The 13,278-nt window shown below is 40.2% G+C and overlaps 1 protein-coding gene across 1 annotated transcript in view; it reads left to right on the plus strand.

Annotated features, from left to right (window-relative positions):
- The window catches only part of colgalt2b (collagen beta(1-O)galactosyltransferase 2b), a 30,224-nt gene that overhangs the window by 5,421 nt on the left and 11,525 nt on the right, over positions 1-13,278 (plus strand). The window lies entirely within an intron of this gene.

Here is a 13,278-nt window from a genome sequence, read left to right on the forward strand (position 1 = left end):
ATCGAAAATGGTTAGTTTAAAAGTTTCTAGGGAGTTTCCAGAGGCGGTGAGTTGCACCGGACGCCAATGGTTTGCATAAAGTAGCCAAAGCCTCAATTTGATGCAATTGAGGAGCGGCCTACGTGATGCCCCGTCTCTTGAATCGCACCGTCACGCTAAAATGCATTGTACGGCTGTAACATCCTCGGTCTTTGAGTGTCCCTTTTTGAATGATGAATACAGACTACCGCCGCCTGCTGGTTATTTCCTCTCACGCAGGTGCAGAACGTACGTGGTAGTTGGCCTACAGGCTGTAGTCTTTGCGGTGTGTTCAAATGCAACTTGTCGGCCAAGACAAAGGCGACGTGAGGCGACGCAACAGTCAGCCTTCATTGCCGCTTTCTTTGATGCCAGCTTGGGGGGTCTGGGCCTTAAAGCTCACTAATTATTAGCATGTACAAAAACCAAAATGTAAAACTGTTAAGATGTGGTTTTACAACGGGTTGAGGTTGCCAGGCAACCAGTGGCGACTCCAATTTTCAAAAAAAGAAATACATGAAATACACAAGTGACTGTAAATATGGAGAAAGGGATAGGAGAATGGATGACATGTCCTCATTATACCTCATGCCTAACTGGACTCCCTATGAGGGAGAGGTTAATTTGAGAATTCAGCAGCTTTTATCTTTTGCCAGGTAACTGTTGAGTTTTGCACCCTGCCTCCAGGAGTTACTGTTTTTAGTAAGCAGCTTCAAAGGAAATCATAGAGGATTTCATAAGCCGTGAACTTTGTGTTTGTTTTAACGTGTTCGTCGTCACGATGCAGACAATTCTTTCTGCAAGTTTAGGCCAGCCTATTATTATTTTGACGCCTGCTGCTTACTGCCCGCCGGCTGTGTTCTCTTGGGGAAGTGCTTTCCCAGGTGCTGTGCTGCTGGGTGTCAAAATGATGATTTGTGGACGGATCCATAAGGAGGGTGTCAGAGCGCTGACATCATCGGCCTTCTGGCTTTCATAATGTCATGTTGTTTATTTACTCATTCATCATAGGACCACTTATTCCATATTTATGACTATTATTGTACTTTATAATGATAGACAATGCAGGGATTTATGGTATAATCTTTCCACTCGTTAACATTTAACAACCAAATCTATCTATTATTATATAACCGCTGGTACAGCCACTATAAATCCTGATGCACCCCAAGGTATGATGTGACTCTATATGTTAAGAATGTTCCACAGCTGCCTAAATACGTATACGCTGAATGCCTCAGTGACAGATGTGCCCTGTATACTGTAGCTCCTCCTGTCAGACACAGAGAGAAGTTTGATGTAATTGTATGCTGTTTTTACTATATCATGTCATGAGGAGATTGATGTGAGATTATCAGATACTCTGTACCATATCCAGCTTCACTCAAGCATTTGATAGAAATGATTTGTCCCCCCCAATATTTAAGTTATTTTGACAAGTGCACCGAGTTACACAGCAATAAACGGACCATGAAAAATCGGACTTGAATGCTGAGTAAAGCTCTTTTTGACTGTATGATTTATGCTGACTGCATTGTTGTGCTTTGCAGTGGCCTCTTCTTCATACTGCAAGTGCCAAATTTTACTTTTTAAAACCGTCTTTTGAACCAGGATATGTCAGTGCCCCAATGGGACACTTAAATGTTTCATGTTTGCTCGTTTGGCCCGGGTTCCCCTCTGGTTAACTGCTGGGACTGCCTGCCAAATAGAAACACAATATAATTTTACCTATTTAAATATTTTTACTAGGGCTGTCAGTCGATTAAAATATTTCATCACGATTAATTGCATGATTTTCCATGAATAATCACAAATTAATTGCACATTTTGTATCTGTTCAAAATGCACCATAAAGGGAGATTTTTCAAGTATTTAATACTCTTATCAACATGGGAGTGGACAAATATGCTGCTTTATGCAAATATATGTATATATTTATTATTGGAAATCAATTAACAACACAAAACAGTGACAAATATTGTCCAGAAACCCTCACAGGTACTGCATTTAGCATAAAAAATATGCTCAAATCATAACATGGCAAACTGCAGCCCAACAGCAACAAGAGCTGTCAGTGTGTCAGTGTGCTGACTTGACTATGACTTGCCCCAAACTGCATGTGATTATCATAAAGTGGGCATGTGTGTAAAGGAAGGGGAGAGGGGTGGGTACCCATAGAACCCATTTTCATTCAAATATCTTGAGGTCAGAGGTCAAGGGACCCCTTAGAAAATGGCCATGCCAGTTTTTCCTTGCCAGAATTTAGCATAAGTTTGGAGCGTTATTTAATCTCCTTCGTGACAAGCTAGTATGACATGGTTGGTAGCAATGGATACCTTAGGTTTTTCTAGTTTCATATGATACCAGTAAATATTTTTTAATAATAAAATAGCACATTTTCACTTTAAAAAGTTCAAAACATACTGAAGAAGGTAAGCCAGCAGTGATGGCGAGGTTTCATGTCGTCTGTACATCCCCAGGTACAGTTACGCAGAATTAATGCTGTTTTTACGCTGGTGTCCTCTCGTGTGCGCAGAGCAGTAACTAACCCACTATTGAGATTTATTCTTTTCAGTTTTGCAGTACGAGTCAGCAGCTGCTGAGTTTGTTGCAGGTTTAAATATCCTCAATCATACAGTATGGATCATGAGACCATTAAAGAGAGAGGTTAGACTTGAACGCTTAGCACCTACTGTTTCAACGCACAGTCTTCATCAGGGCATGCAAAAACAAGTGACAGCTCACAGATATACCTAGACTTGTGTCAGCCAAAGAATGTATATTGCCAAGAAGTGAAAGTCAATTGCTTGTTCCATTGCAACACCAGCGCCCAGCAGCAAAGCTACGCTTCCGCCATTTTGGACTGAAAGATGCCAGTAAAACGTCCACCTACAAAATGCCGCACAAAAGTAAACTAAATTATTTCTATTCTATTGTCATATTTAATATCTCTACCGAAATGGCCTGGGTTGAACAATAAAATGTTATAACTATAATAAGCGGTTTCAGTCCAAAATGGCGGCAGCGGCTGTTGTCAAGAAAACACAGAAGTTTCCTCTCTTTGCTTCTTCTACACTCTTTGTGTCAGCTGCCAGACAATCAGGGCAGCGCTGGATAATTGACACAGGTGCGAAGGTGGGTGTGTACATAATTAGGTCAATTCTAACAAGACATCAATATCTCCAAGGTTACCAAGTCATAAAAAATCAATAACATCAACAGATTCACAAACATATGGATCACATTGTCTACCCTGCTGTAATATTATTTCCACACAAGCTTTAGATTTAACTATTACGCATGCAAGACGTGCCCTGATATGTTTTTGGCTTTGTGTTACCTGTTATTTACTGAGCAAATCTACTGTTTCTTACTTTCATTTCCTCTGACTGACAGATATTAAAACTGAAGAAAATGGACAGACTCAAACAGGCTTAAAAGGTTATCGGTTTTGTGAGGTTTTTTGGGTCGTCGTTTCCCCGTGCCAGGTGCGTTACCTCAGGCTCCATTCCTTTTGTAGGAACTCACCAGTTGAGCACAAATTGTTCTTGGTTTTGTCACGCAGGGAGTTTGCAGTTTATCCAAATGTAAGGAATAAATTATCAGAATGGGATAGTCTTTTGTGAGAACTCAGGTGGCGGCAACATGGGCATTTGTGAATGATTAGGAGCATATGCTTTTGGTATGTGTCAATACGTATTAGATCACAGTACTGGCACTCTGTAGTAAAACGAATGTGTTGGATTATCTTCATTTTTCTGGTGCAAATACGTTTGTGTATGATTGTGCATGAATGATGAATGTATGTCTCTTTCTCATATAAGCCTGTGTGTGTTTGAATGCTATTACACACATGATTGTGGTGTGTGTTTCTGCTCTGCTCCTCTGGCTCAGCTCCCTGTTTTCCATTCACTCTCCCAGTTACCTCACAAAGCCGACAGTGAGCCAGAACCTCCATATGTGGAGTAACAGACCACAATCATCTCTGACCTCCCAATCAGTATCACCTGAGGAGTCGTATTCTGCAGCCACATCCAATCCGTGGGAAAGTAAAAAAGGTCTTTTAACATCTGCTCAGGTATTTGACAAAACCTCCAGAAACGCAGGGTAATATTTCCCAGATCAGCAGCTCGTACTGACGCCAACTCACTGGAGCAGAGGAAGATGCTTGTGTCTGTGACTGGACTATTTGCTTTGAAAAACTGATGTTGTACACACCTCATACAAACTTAGATAGCCGCCCATATCCGGAACATTTTACAGAGCATTTAACATCAAAGCCACCCTGCTCATTTACAGACACGGCTAGTTTAAGTTGAGTCTCAGATGGCTTCAGATGATATAGTCAGAACACATCTGGCAGCGCCTCCCTGCTGTGAGAAAGTCAGTCGTAGCTTTTCCCAAGTGATGCAACTTAGGGCTGTGCGATTAAGGCCAAAATGATAATCACGATTATTTAGATCAATGTTGAGATCGTGATTATTCATTGATTTATTTAGGGACAAAATATTTTTATTGCACTTTCACATTTAACTAAACAGAGCACTGCTTTCTCTTCCATGTTGTGCTACATTCCTGCATTCCTAAATATTTACATTAAAAAAAAGACTTAAAATAAGGTTCACCTGAATTCAGTGTATTTTCATTTTGCCTATAAAATATATAGGACAACATTGAGTTGGCTCATTGATGTCTTATTTTATTATTCTGGTGTGAAGAGGACATTGAGCACATGGCCTATATGGTCGGTGACGCATCACTTTGAAATGAGTCTGACTCGAAATGTATTGAGTCAGTTTTTTTTTTTACTATACTGCTCATATATCTGCAGAGTATCAGTGGAAATAAAGACATTTCACACATAATGATGGTGCTATAAGTAGAAAATTACTAAGTGGCCCAGTGTCCATTTTCCAAACACAGTGACATGAGAGTGTAATCTCTGCCAGCTTTTCACTGAGCCTCAGACTCTCTGGAGAGCTGAAGAGGTGCAGCTGACGGTGTCGTACCTGCCAACAGTCCAGCCCCATCCTCTCTGCCTGCCCTGTAGCAAGAAGGTATTCATGGGAAAGTTTTCTCTGTAGACCCGACACATCTGTTCAATTAAGTTTCAGTAAACAAAGAGAACTGATCTGAGCTAATCCCTGAGCAGCTTTTTTTTTTTTTTTTTACCTCTCTCTTTTTCTCTCTCCCCCGGAGTGAAAATATCTGTTCCTGGCGAGGGTCTGTGAATTCTTGCTTAGATGCCCCCATGTGTTCCAGCACACTTCCAGCAGTATTGTCAGAGCTTGGCAGCAAAGCAATAATAGAGCTGGCAAATACTGAAACACATTGGCATCTTGGTATGAGCCCTCTCATCTGGAGAGGGAGAGGTCTGGATGTGGAACAAGATAAGATGAAGTAAAGAGAATGGAGGATGAAACAGGTCCACTGTTCATCAGTCAGGTTTAGAGCAATGTTTTCATGAACAGGGAGTATTCATTAGAAAGACTGGTAGCCATGTTCTCATAGAGGAAATATAATTTTAGCACCATCCGTCTGTCTTGTCGGTGTCATCAATTTCGCTGCTTAACCACAGTGTTCACTCTCCCTCCCTCCCTCCCTCCCCCACTCTCTCATTTCCTCCCTCTTTCCCGACATCTTTCTTTTCCTCCATCAACTCTTCCATCTGTTTCTTTGAGTTTTACGACTACGACTACCTGACTGATTTTGTTTTGGGTGTTTACATGGCGTGCTTGTGTCCATAAGAGAACTAAATAAGTATTAAAACAGTTCAATATCCATTATTGACATGAAGGTGTTGTGTTTTAGAAGAAATATTTAGGGTCTTAGTGCCAAAAAAATGACATGGCTCATCTGCCCAGCTAAAATCACAGTGTATGGAAATTAATTAGGAGAGGCGTCCTTGCTGTTATGATGACTGAGCTTCTATCTAGAGAGTTTACAAAATTGGTCCAGAACTGCAGGGAAAGAAGGTACTAGATTGGAGACATACAAAAGTAGATCATCAGCCAGCCCGGTCTCACAAATTGCATATAAATAGCACACTAATTTTGCGTGTTTTCGCTAGGCATTTTTTGCCTTTTGCGTGTCATTTCACGCCGTTGCAATAGACGCTCAGAGCAAGTGCTCCAGAAGTCAGGTGATGTGGTATAAAGAGTGAGAAAGTCAGCGTAGGGAGGTGGACACACATGATTTTTATCCAGGAGACCGGTGTTTGTGTTCCGTGTGAAACCAAAAGTCAACCATTGACTTATTTACGCTGACTACTTAACTTGTGTGCGTAACTTAATTTATGTAAACCATGTCCTTATTTTAACCCAAAACAAGATCTTTTCCTAAACCTACGTGTTTAAAACTGCGACCGTGCGTACGTATGTGACGAGTTAGGAATGAGTAACGGGGCCTTAAAAGACACGCAAAAAGCTTAAAATGCATGACATGACATGATGACATGCGAAATGTCCTTAAAAGTGATGTGGTATCTACAGTATATGCCTCCCCATGAGATCATATTGCATCAGCATATAGTAACATACCTTGAGACTTCCTGAAAATGGCTAAAAAGCTTAGGGCCAGGGAAGCTTTTCCTGGTGCCTTGGGACCGCGGGAAGGGTATGCATGTATTAAGAGCACCCTTGCTCAATTTGTCCTAACTGTGGTACTGCAACTAAAAAATCTCCAAAAGCATTTACCCAAAAGAATGACATTTGAAAAGTGGATTCTATAAAACTATTAACAGGACACCTGTGATTGCAAACAGGGCCAATGAATCTTTGCGTTTTGATTTTTTAAAACAATGAAAATGTAATACTTCAAAAACTTTCCCAGAGCTTAGAAAGGCTACTTTTAAGTGTGTGACATCATTGCAATGCAAAGTTTATGGGAAGCGAGGGACTGTTTTCAAAAGCAAACCAGAAAGAAAACTCTTGTATGTGTTGGCTGCACAGCTTTTATGTTTTGGAATTAATGACTACCATCTTGGAGTTCTGTTTCCATTTCTCATAATACAACTTAAAGGAAAGGGGTGACTCCGTGCCGCTGGGCTGTGCAGATACCGTTGCAGCATCTCTTGTTTCAGCCCAGGCTCCCGAAATGACATACCTCCGATGCAAAATGTAATAATGGAGAGGTCAGGGTTGTGAATTGCGATACAACACTGGAAGCCAGGCTTCTCATCCTGTCTCCTACCAACAGTCAACACCAGCTTTCCTTACAGTAATATCTAACCATGATGAATACCTTTTCCCAGTCTTGAATATGAGTACTGAATATTACACTTCAGTGCTAGCCCACCAGCCTTGGCTACTTTTGTTGACCCTGAGAGTCATGAGGAATTTCCCTTTCCCCTCCATCTCTCTACCCGTCTACCCCCTCCTCTTTCTCCTTTGCACCGCCAGGCCATCAAGAGGCCGGCAGCCACGTCAGCCTCCACAGGAGAGACTACACACACACATGCACACAAACACACTGGCATAGTTATTATGTTTTAAAGGTTTCTACGCTCTGCTCTGAAAGAGGCATTCTTACGTCTTAATTACATGCCGCACCGGGTCATTATTGGCAACGATATTAGATAGTTTATTTAATCAACAGTCAGCTGACACTGGCCTGCTGGATCTGTTCAGACCCGTGTTTATCTAAAAGGGCCAGTCTCTGGGACAAGCCTCTGTGTTTAAGACCAGATGTCAGCCTTCTCCTTCATGACACACTCCCTGTTATCTGACACACTCCTGCAGTGGATAACCCTAACGAAAGTGTGAGGGAGAGAGCCAGAGAGAGTGATGAAGTGGGTTGATAATCACGTCAGGTGATGGAGATGAAGATGTGACTAATGTATTAGTAGGGCTGTAGGATAAGATACACATATCTCCTGATTGGATGCTATCACGATACTTGGGTGCAGATTTTTATGTATTGCGATTCTACAAGTATTGAGATTTTTGTTAACTTTTTTAACACTAGATCATGGCAAAAGTTTAAATCATACACTTCTAGAGACTTTTACTATAGAGAATATCTAAATTAATACAGTAAAACTGTTTGATTTTCAGCTTGTATGCAGTCTGAGATGTCCTGAAGTCAATTATATCAGTCATTGTCAGGAATTATTTATTAAATTTTTTCCAGCAACCCAAAAATCAAAGAATTCCCTCACAAATTAGTGGTATTTTATTTTTAATTTATAAGGGACATGTAATGTTTTATACTTTATACTGGTGAATAGAATCTAATCAATCTTATTTACATAAATGTATTTTGTATATACAGTTCCCTTTGTTAACACCTTATTTTGAAAACCAGACATCACGTCACACATATATACTTCCGCTAACTTCGCCAAGTCCGTCTCTAGCTCTCCCTTCAGCTCCGTTCTCTTTATACATCCATGGTCAGCTCCATCGGGGCCGTTTGAATGCATTTAACATAAATGTCAGTATATGGGTGCTCTACAGTTGTAGCATCGGCCGATTTGACCACGGAGATGAGAGTGACGGCTGGCTTGACCGCACGTTACTGCAATACGATAACGTTTCCTGTCCGTGACAGAGTTAGCATGCATCTTTAGCCGTGATGTCCAGCTCTGCTTTTCCTGGTAATGTGTGAAACCCAAAGTGTTTCCATACTTTACTGTATGTGTAGTGTTTACCATGTTGGATTTAAAATCTGAGGGTGCAAGTTATACCCCCGTGGACCCTCTGACGTTTTCTACTTTCTCGTTTCGGCTCGCTGCGGTTTGTTTTGGTGACGGATACGGATATGACGTCACGTTACTCAGACTACAACAACAAAAGCGGTAACTTCCTTCTACCTCCACATAGACTCAAATAAAGCAAATATATTGATTCTGGTATTAAAAAATAAATTTCAAAATCTTTAAGAAAAAATCACGATAGATAGGTGAATACATTTTTCCCTCCCCTATGTATTAGTACGTTTTACTGCATGATTGCTACCGTGCAATTTGAACAAACCAAATACGGGATCATCTGGAATTTTGTTATCCAAACTACATGTTTTGTCTTCCAATTTCCTCTCTAACGTTGGTGATAATACTCAACATTAGCTGCTGCAGCACTAATTAAGGACAGGTGTAACATGTGGACGCTTTGAGATGTGCACAAGAGGGATTGATACATGTAAGTAGGTGAAAGGACAAATGGTCTAGTGCACTGAGATTCGTTAATGAGGAACAAATAAATGGACGTCTGTGAAGCGATAGAGAGAGTGTGGGAGTAGTGGGGTGTTTAGGTGAGGCCTGGGGAAGCATGTGGTATCCAGATGCTGATCATAAAGATAGAAAAGGGGAGAGGAAGCCCAACCTCAAAGCTGCAGGCAGCAGAATAATGAGGCTGAGCTTCACTGTTAACTTCAAAACAGGAATGAGGAGACGCAGCATGAGGCAAGAAAGAGAGAGGTATAAAGGTATGGAGAGATAAAGAGGCAGCCCATATCTTTAAACAAAGATGTATGCTATGGTTACCTTTTATATTCATTTGAATATTGTCATATATGGAGGACAGAACCTGCCAAAATAAAAAAAATAAAAATCAAAAAATTACTCAATAAATAAATAAAGATGTCATTAAATGCAGAAAAAAAAATATTAAAAACAAATGTAGCCATTAATTAATTGATCAAATGTGAAATACATTGATAGTTCTGTTTTAATTTGCTTCTTTATTTATTTATCTTTTTATTAATTCCCTTAATTATTTACACTTCTGTTTAATTTTCCCTTTTATTTATTCATGTATTTTATTTAATTTAATTTTATTTAATTTTATCATTTTTTTCATTCCTTTGTCATTAATTTAATAAATAAAATAAATAAATACATAAATAAATAAAAGGAAAAATTAAATAGAAGAGTAAATAAGTAAGGGAATTAATACAAAGATAAATAAATAAAGAAGCAAATTAAAGAAGAAATATCAATTAATGTCACATTCTATCAATTAATTAATGGCTACATTTATTTTTAATATTATTTTTGCTACATTTAATGACATATTTATTTATCAAGTCTTTTATTTATTTATTAATTTATCTTTGATTTTGGCAGGTTCCATTCCTCGTAGTCACAGACATGGAGACAGGAAATGTTGCTACCTATGTGTAGATGTGAATGTATCCACATAGTTAGATAAAATATTCATAATACTGTAGTTTCAGAGACGCCAGCTTTGCATAGCTGAAGTATTTGGCAGGAACTGCAAAGACTCTTTTGCACTGAGGTCACAGCACAGTACAGTTCAGCTGCGGTGGGTTATCTTGCCTGAAGGTAGAGGAAATTGAAGAGCACATAGTTGGACAAGCGTGTCTAAATGAAATGAGATGGAGGAGAGGATGCCCCATGGAAATTATGGAAAGCACAAAATGAGGCACATCTAAAGGTGGATTTACTCAATGCTGTTTTCTTTGCCTGATCAAACATGTAGCAGACTCATGAACAAAAGCCTTTCTTTGTTTCAGTCTATTTGCTTCACATGTGTGCAGAGTCCCGAGTGCTCGCTGGGGCTGGGCAGCGGGAGGAAACCGAACGCATCATCCTCATTAGATGCCTTTTGTACACCCTATAAGCTGCACAACATTTTTATTGGCAAAATCTGCCTATTTATTGAAGTAATTGTTTCCACATTTCTTCTTTGAAACATGGAGTTTACTATTCTTTTGTAGACAACCTTCAACCTTTACCGACTTATTACCAGGACAGAGGAAGCATATGTCCTGCCAAGAAGAGCATGTGAAAATACAAAAAAAGGACGCTTCTGAGATTTTATATTCCTTCTGATTTTGTGAGCCAAAGAAAAGCATCATTAGCATTTTAATGTGATATGTGTAGTTAGTCTGATCATTAACTTTGGAAGGTTTTTAATGAGCTCATTGAGGAATTCACCAAAATGCTAATTCTTTATCGGTGATGGCATTTTCAGTTTATGTTTAGCATTAAAATAAAGTGATGCAAACACAAATCCCCCTTTCTTTTCCTCTGTCTTTCACCCCGTCTTCCTCCTGTATCCCACGCTCCTCCTCGTTGTCTCACATACCCTTAAACATAGTCTTATATAAGATACTATATGTTCCCACATACTATACCATATGTTGTTCTTTACTTCCCAGAAGTTCCCTCCTTTTAAAATTCTGCCTGCAGCTGAGTCTGTCATTGGAAGATGGCGTGTAGGAACACATTTATTTCCCCCGGCGATGTGCAGTTTAGCGGTTGAAAAAGCATGTAAATGTGTGTGCACATGTGCTCATTACCCCCGAGTCAGGTGTGTTTCCATCCCACGATAAAAAAAAAAGCAACAGCCAGTCATCAAGGGGCAACGTCCCCCTTTATTACTGTCATGGGCAGTTATGCACTAAAAACACACACATGCATGTGCATGCATACTTTTTTTACACACTCTCACAACCTTTTACACACTCTCAAACAGATGCATTTAAAATGGTAAACTACCAGTTGTGCAACAGATAAATCACCAGTAACACTGCTGTAAAAACAACATTCCCGGGACACAAAAATGAATGTCCTCCTTATGTTTTGTCACACATCTGCAAGTTTAGGCACGCACACACACACACACACACACACACACACACACTATCAAAATTATTGATTGCGGTGCTGTGTCTCCTTCAGGCTTGCGGCTCCTCTCCAGCTGCTGGTTTTGTGTGATGATGAGATATTTACCTGTCTGACTGAAGATGATTGAAATTCCAAACCTATGTGCCTCTTTTCTTACTAATCATGTCAGTCATGTGAAATGCAAGACTATGTATGTTTATGTGCGATTTTTGCATGTGTGTAATTTGTGTTTGTGTAGTTCTATACGCATCTGTATGCATGTCTGTGTGAAAACAGGTGTTTCCGTATAGCGTGCTACAGGAACGACTCCTAAAACCCTGAAATGAGTTGTCATTTTAGCACTTCCAGTTCCCTCGTGAAGCCTTTATAAGTCTTAAAAAAGGCGGTTGCCAACAAGTGGCTAAATGAGACTACTAAACGTCATCACGCCAACTCGGCCGCCTTTACAGCCTCCTTGTTTACTCCGCTCATGCGACCGTGGTGTAGTTTGTTTATAGCCTAACATTAGCTTTTTACTTCTGGTGATTGCATTCACACTTCAAAAATAAAAAAAAAAGGTGTTCATTTGTGGAGATTATCTTGCTGAACAAAACGTGTTAAGTATCATAAACGTTTGTTTACCACAGAGCTTATTTTCTGCAATAATACAAAACTCAATGGAACAATCCCATTGGCTTTTTGTTGAGGGAACCAGGGCGATGCTAACTTCCTGGTTGGCCTACAAAAAATACGTCATCCCTGGAGCACTCTATTCTGTATCTGGTAAATGAAGAGTGTCAACACTGTTATCTTACTGCAAATGCGAGCAGACGGTGCATAAGTGTGTGTGGTTGTGTGTGTTTCTATCTCTGTCCAGCCGGTCTAAAATTGGGTGTGATTTTGGATAGAGTACAGCAAGGAATATTACAGCAAGCAGTGGAAAACTCCATCTCACTAAGTGTGTGTGTTTGTTTGTATGCGCACGTTCAAGTACAGCCTTCTGCCTCTCATGCTGTTGACCTTTCCTCTTTAAAGGGCAATTTAAATGCAAAGTCAGGTAATCTTTATTTTGCTGAAACTCATTTAGAAGCGATAGGGAGCTGCACAGTTTTAATTTCTCTTGCGCACATTTATATATACACACACACACTCTCTCTTACCCACACATAACAGTAGTGGCAGTGTCTTCTCTGAGTCAGCTCTGGGAGCTGGAGTGGAAATCTCTCTGTGAAGAAACAGAGCGTAAACCACAGGAGGGACAAATAAGCAGCTACAACTGTGCTAACTTTTACACTGACATCATTTGCTTACATACTGGTGTCCTGTCTGTCCATCTGTCTGTCTGTGCAATATTTTTGTGTTGAGTTGTTGACACACAGCGCATCAATATTCACATATACCTTCAGGCTGAGTTCATTTTGAGGGTCGTCCTTGTGGCAGCTCTTCTCTAGCATGTGCTTGGTGTGCCTGTCTTGGCTATTTTTTACCCAGATTGTCTCAGAGCAACGTCTGTCTGCACTGTGGCTCCTCAGACTTCGTCTGTGCTGTGAAGCAGTGAAGTTAATTAGGCAGTGAGGAAGCTTTGCAACGCTGTGGCTGCCTGTTGTGACATCAGAGAGTAATTGGACAAGTCTGGAAGTCTGAACGTCTTCTTCCATAACATGCTGTCTGGATGTCATGGCTCAGAG

This window comes from Sebastes fasciatus, chromosome 5 (genome assembly GCF_043250625.1).
Source record: "Sebastes fasciatus isolate fSebFas1 chromosome 5, fSebFas1.pri, whole genome shotgun sequence".
Taxonomy (NCBI): Eukaryota; Metazoa; Chordata; class Actinopteri; order Perciformes; family Sebastidae; genus Sebastes; species Sebastes fasciatus.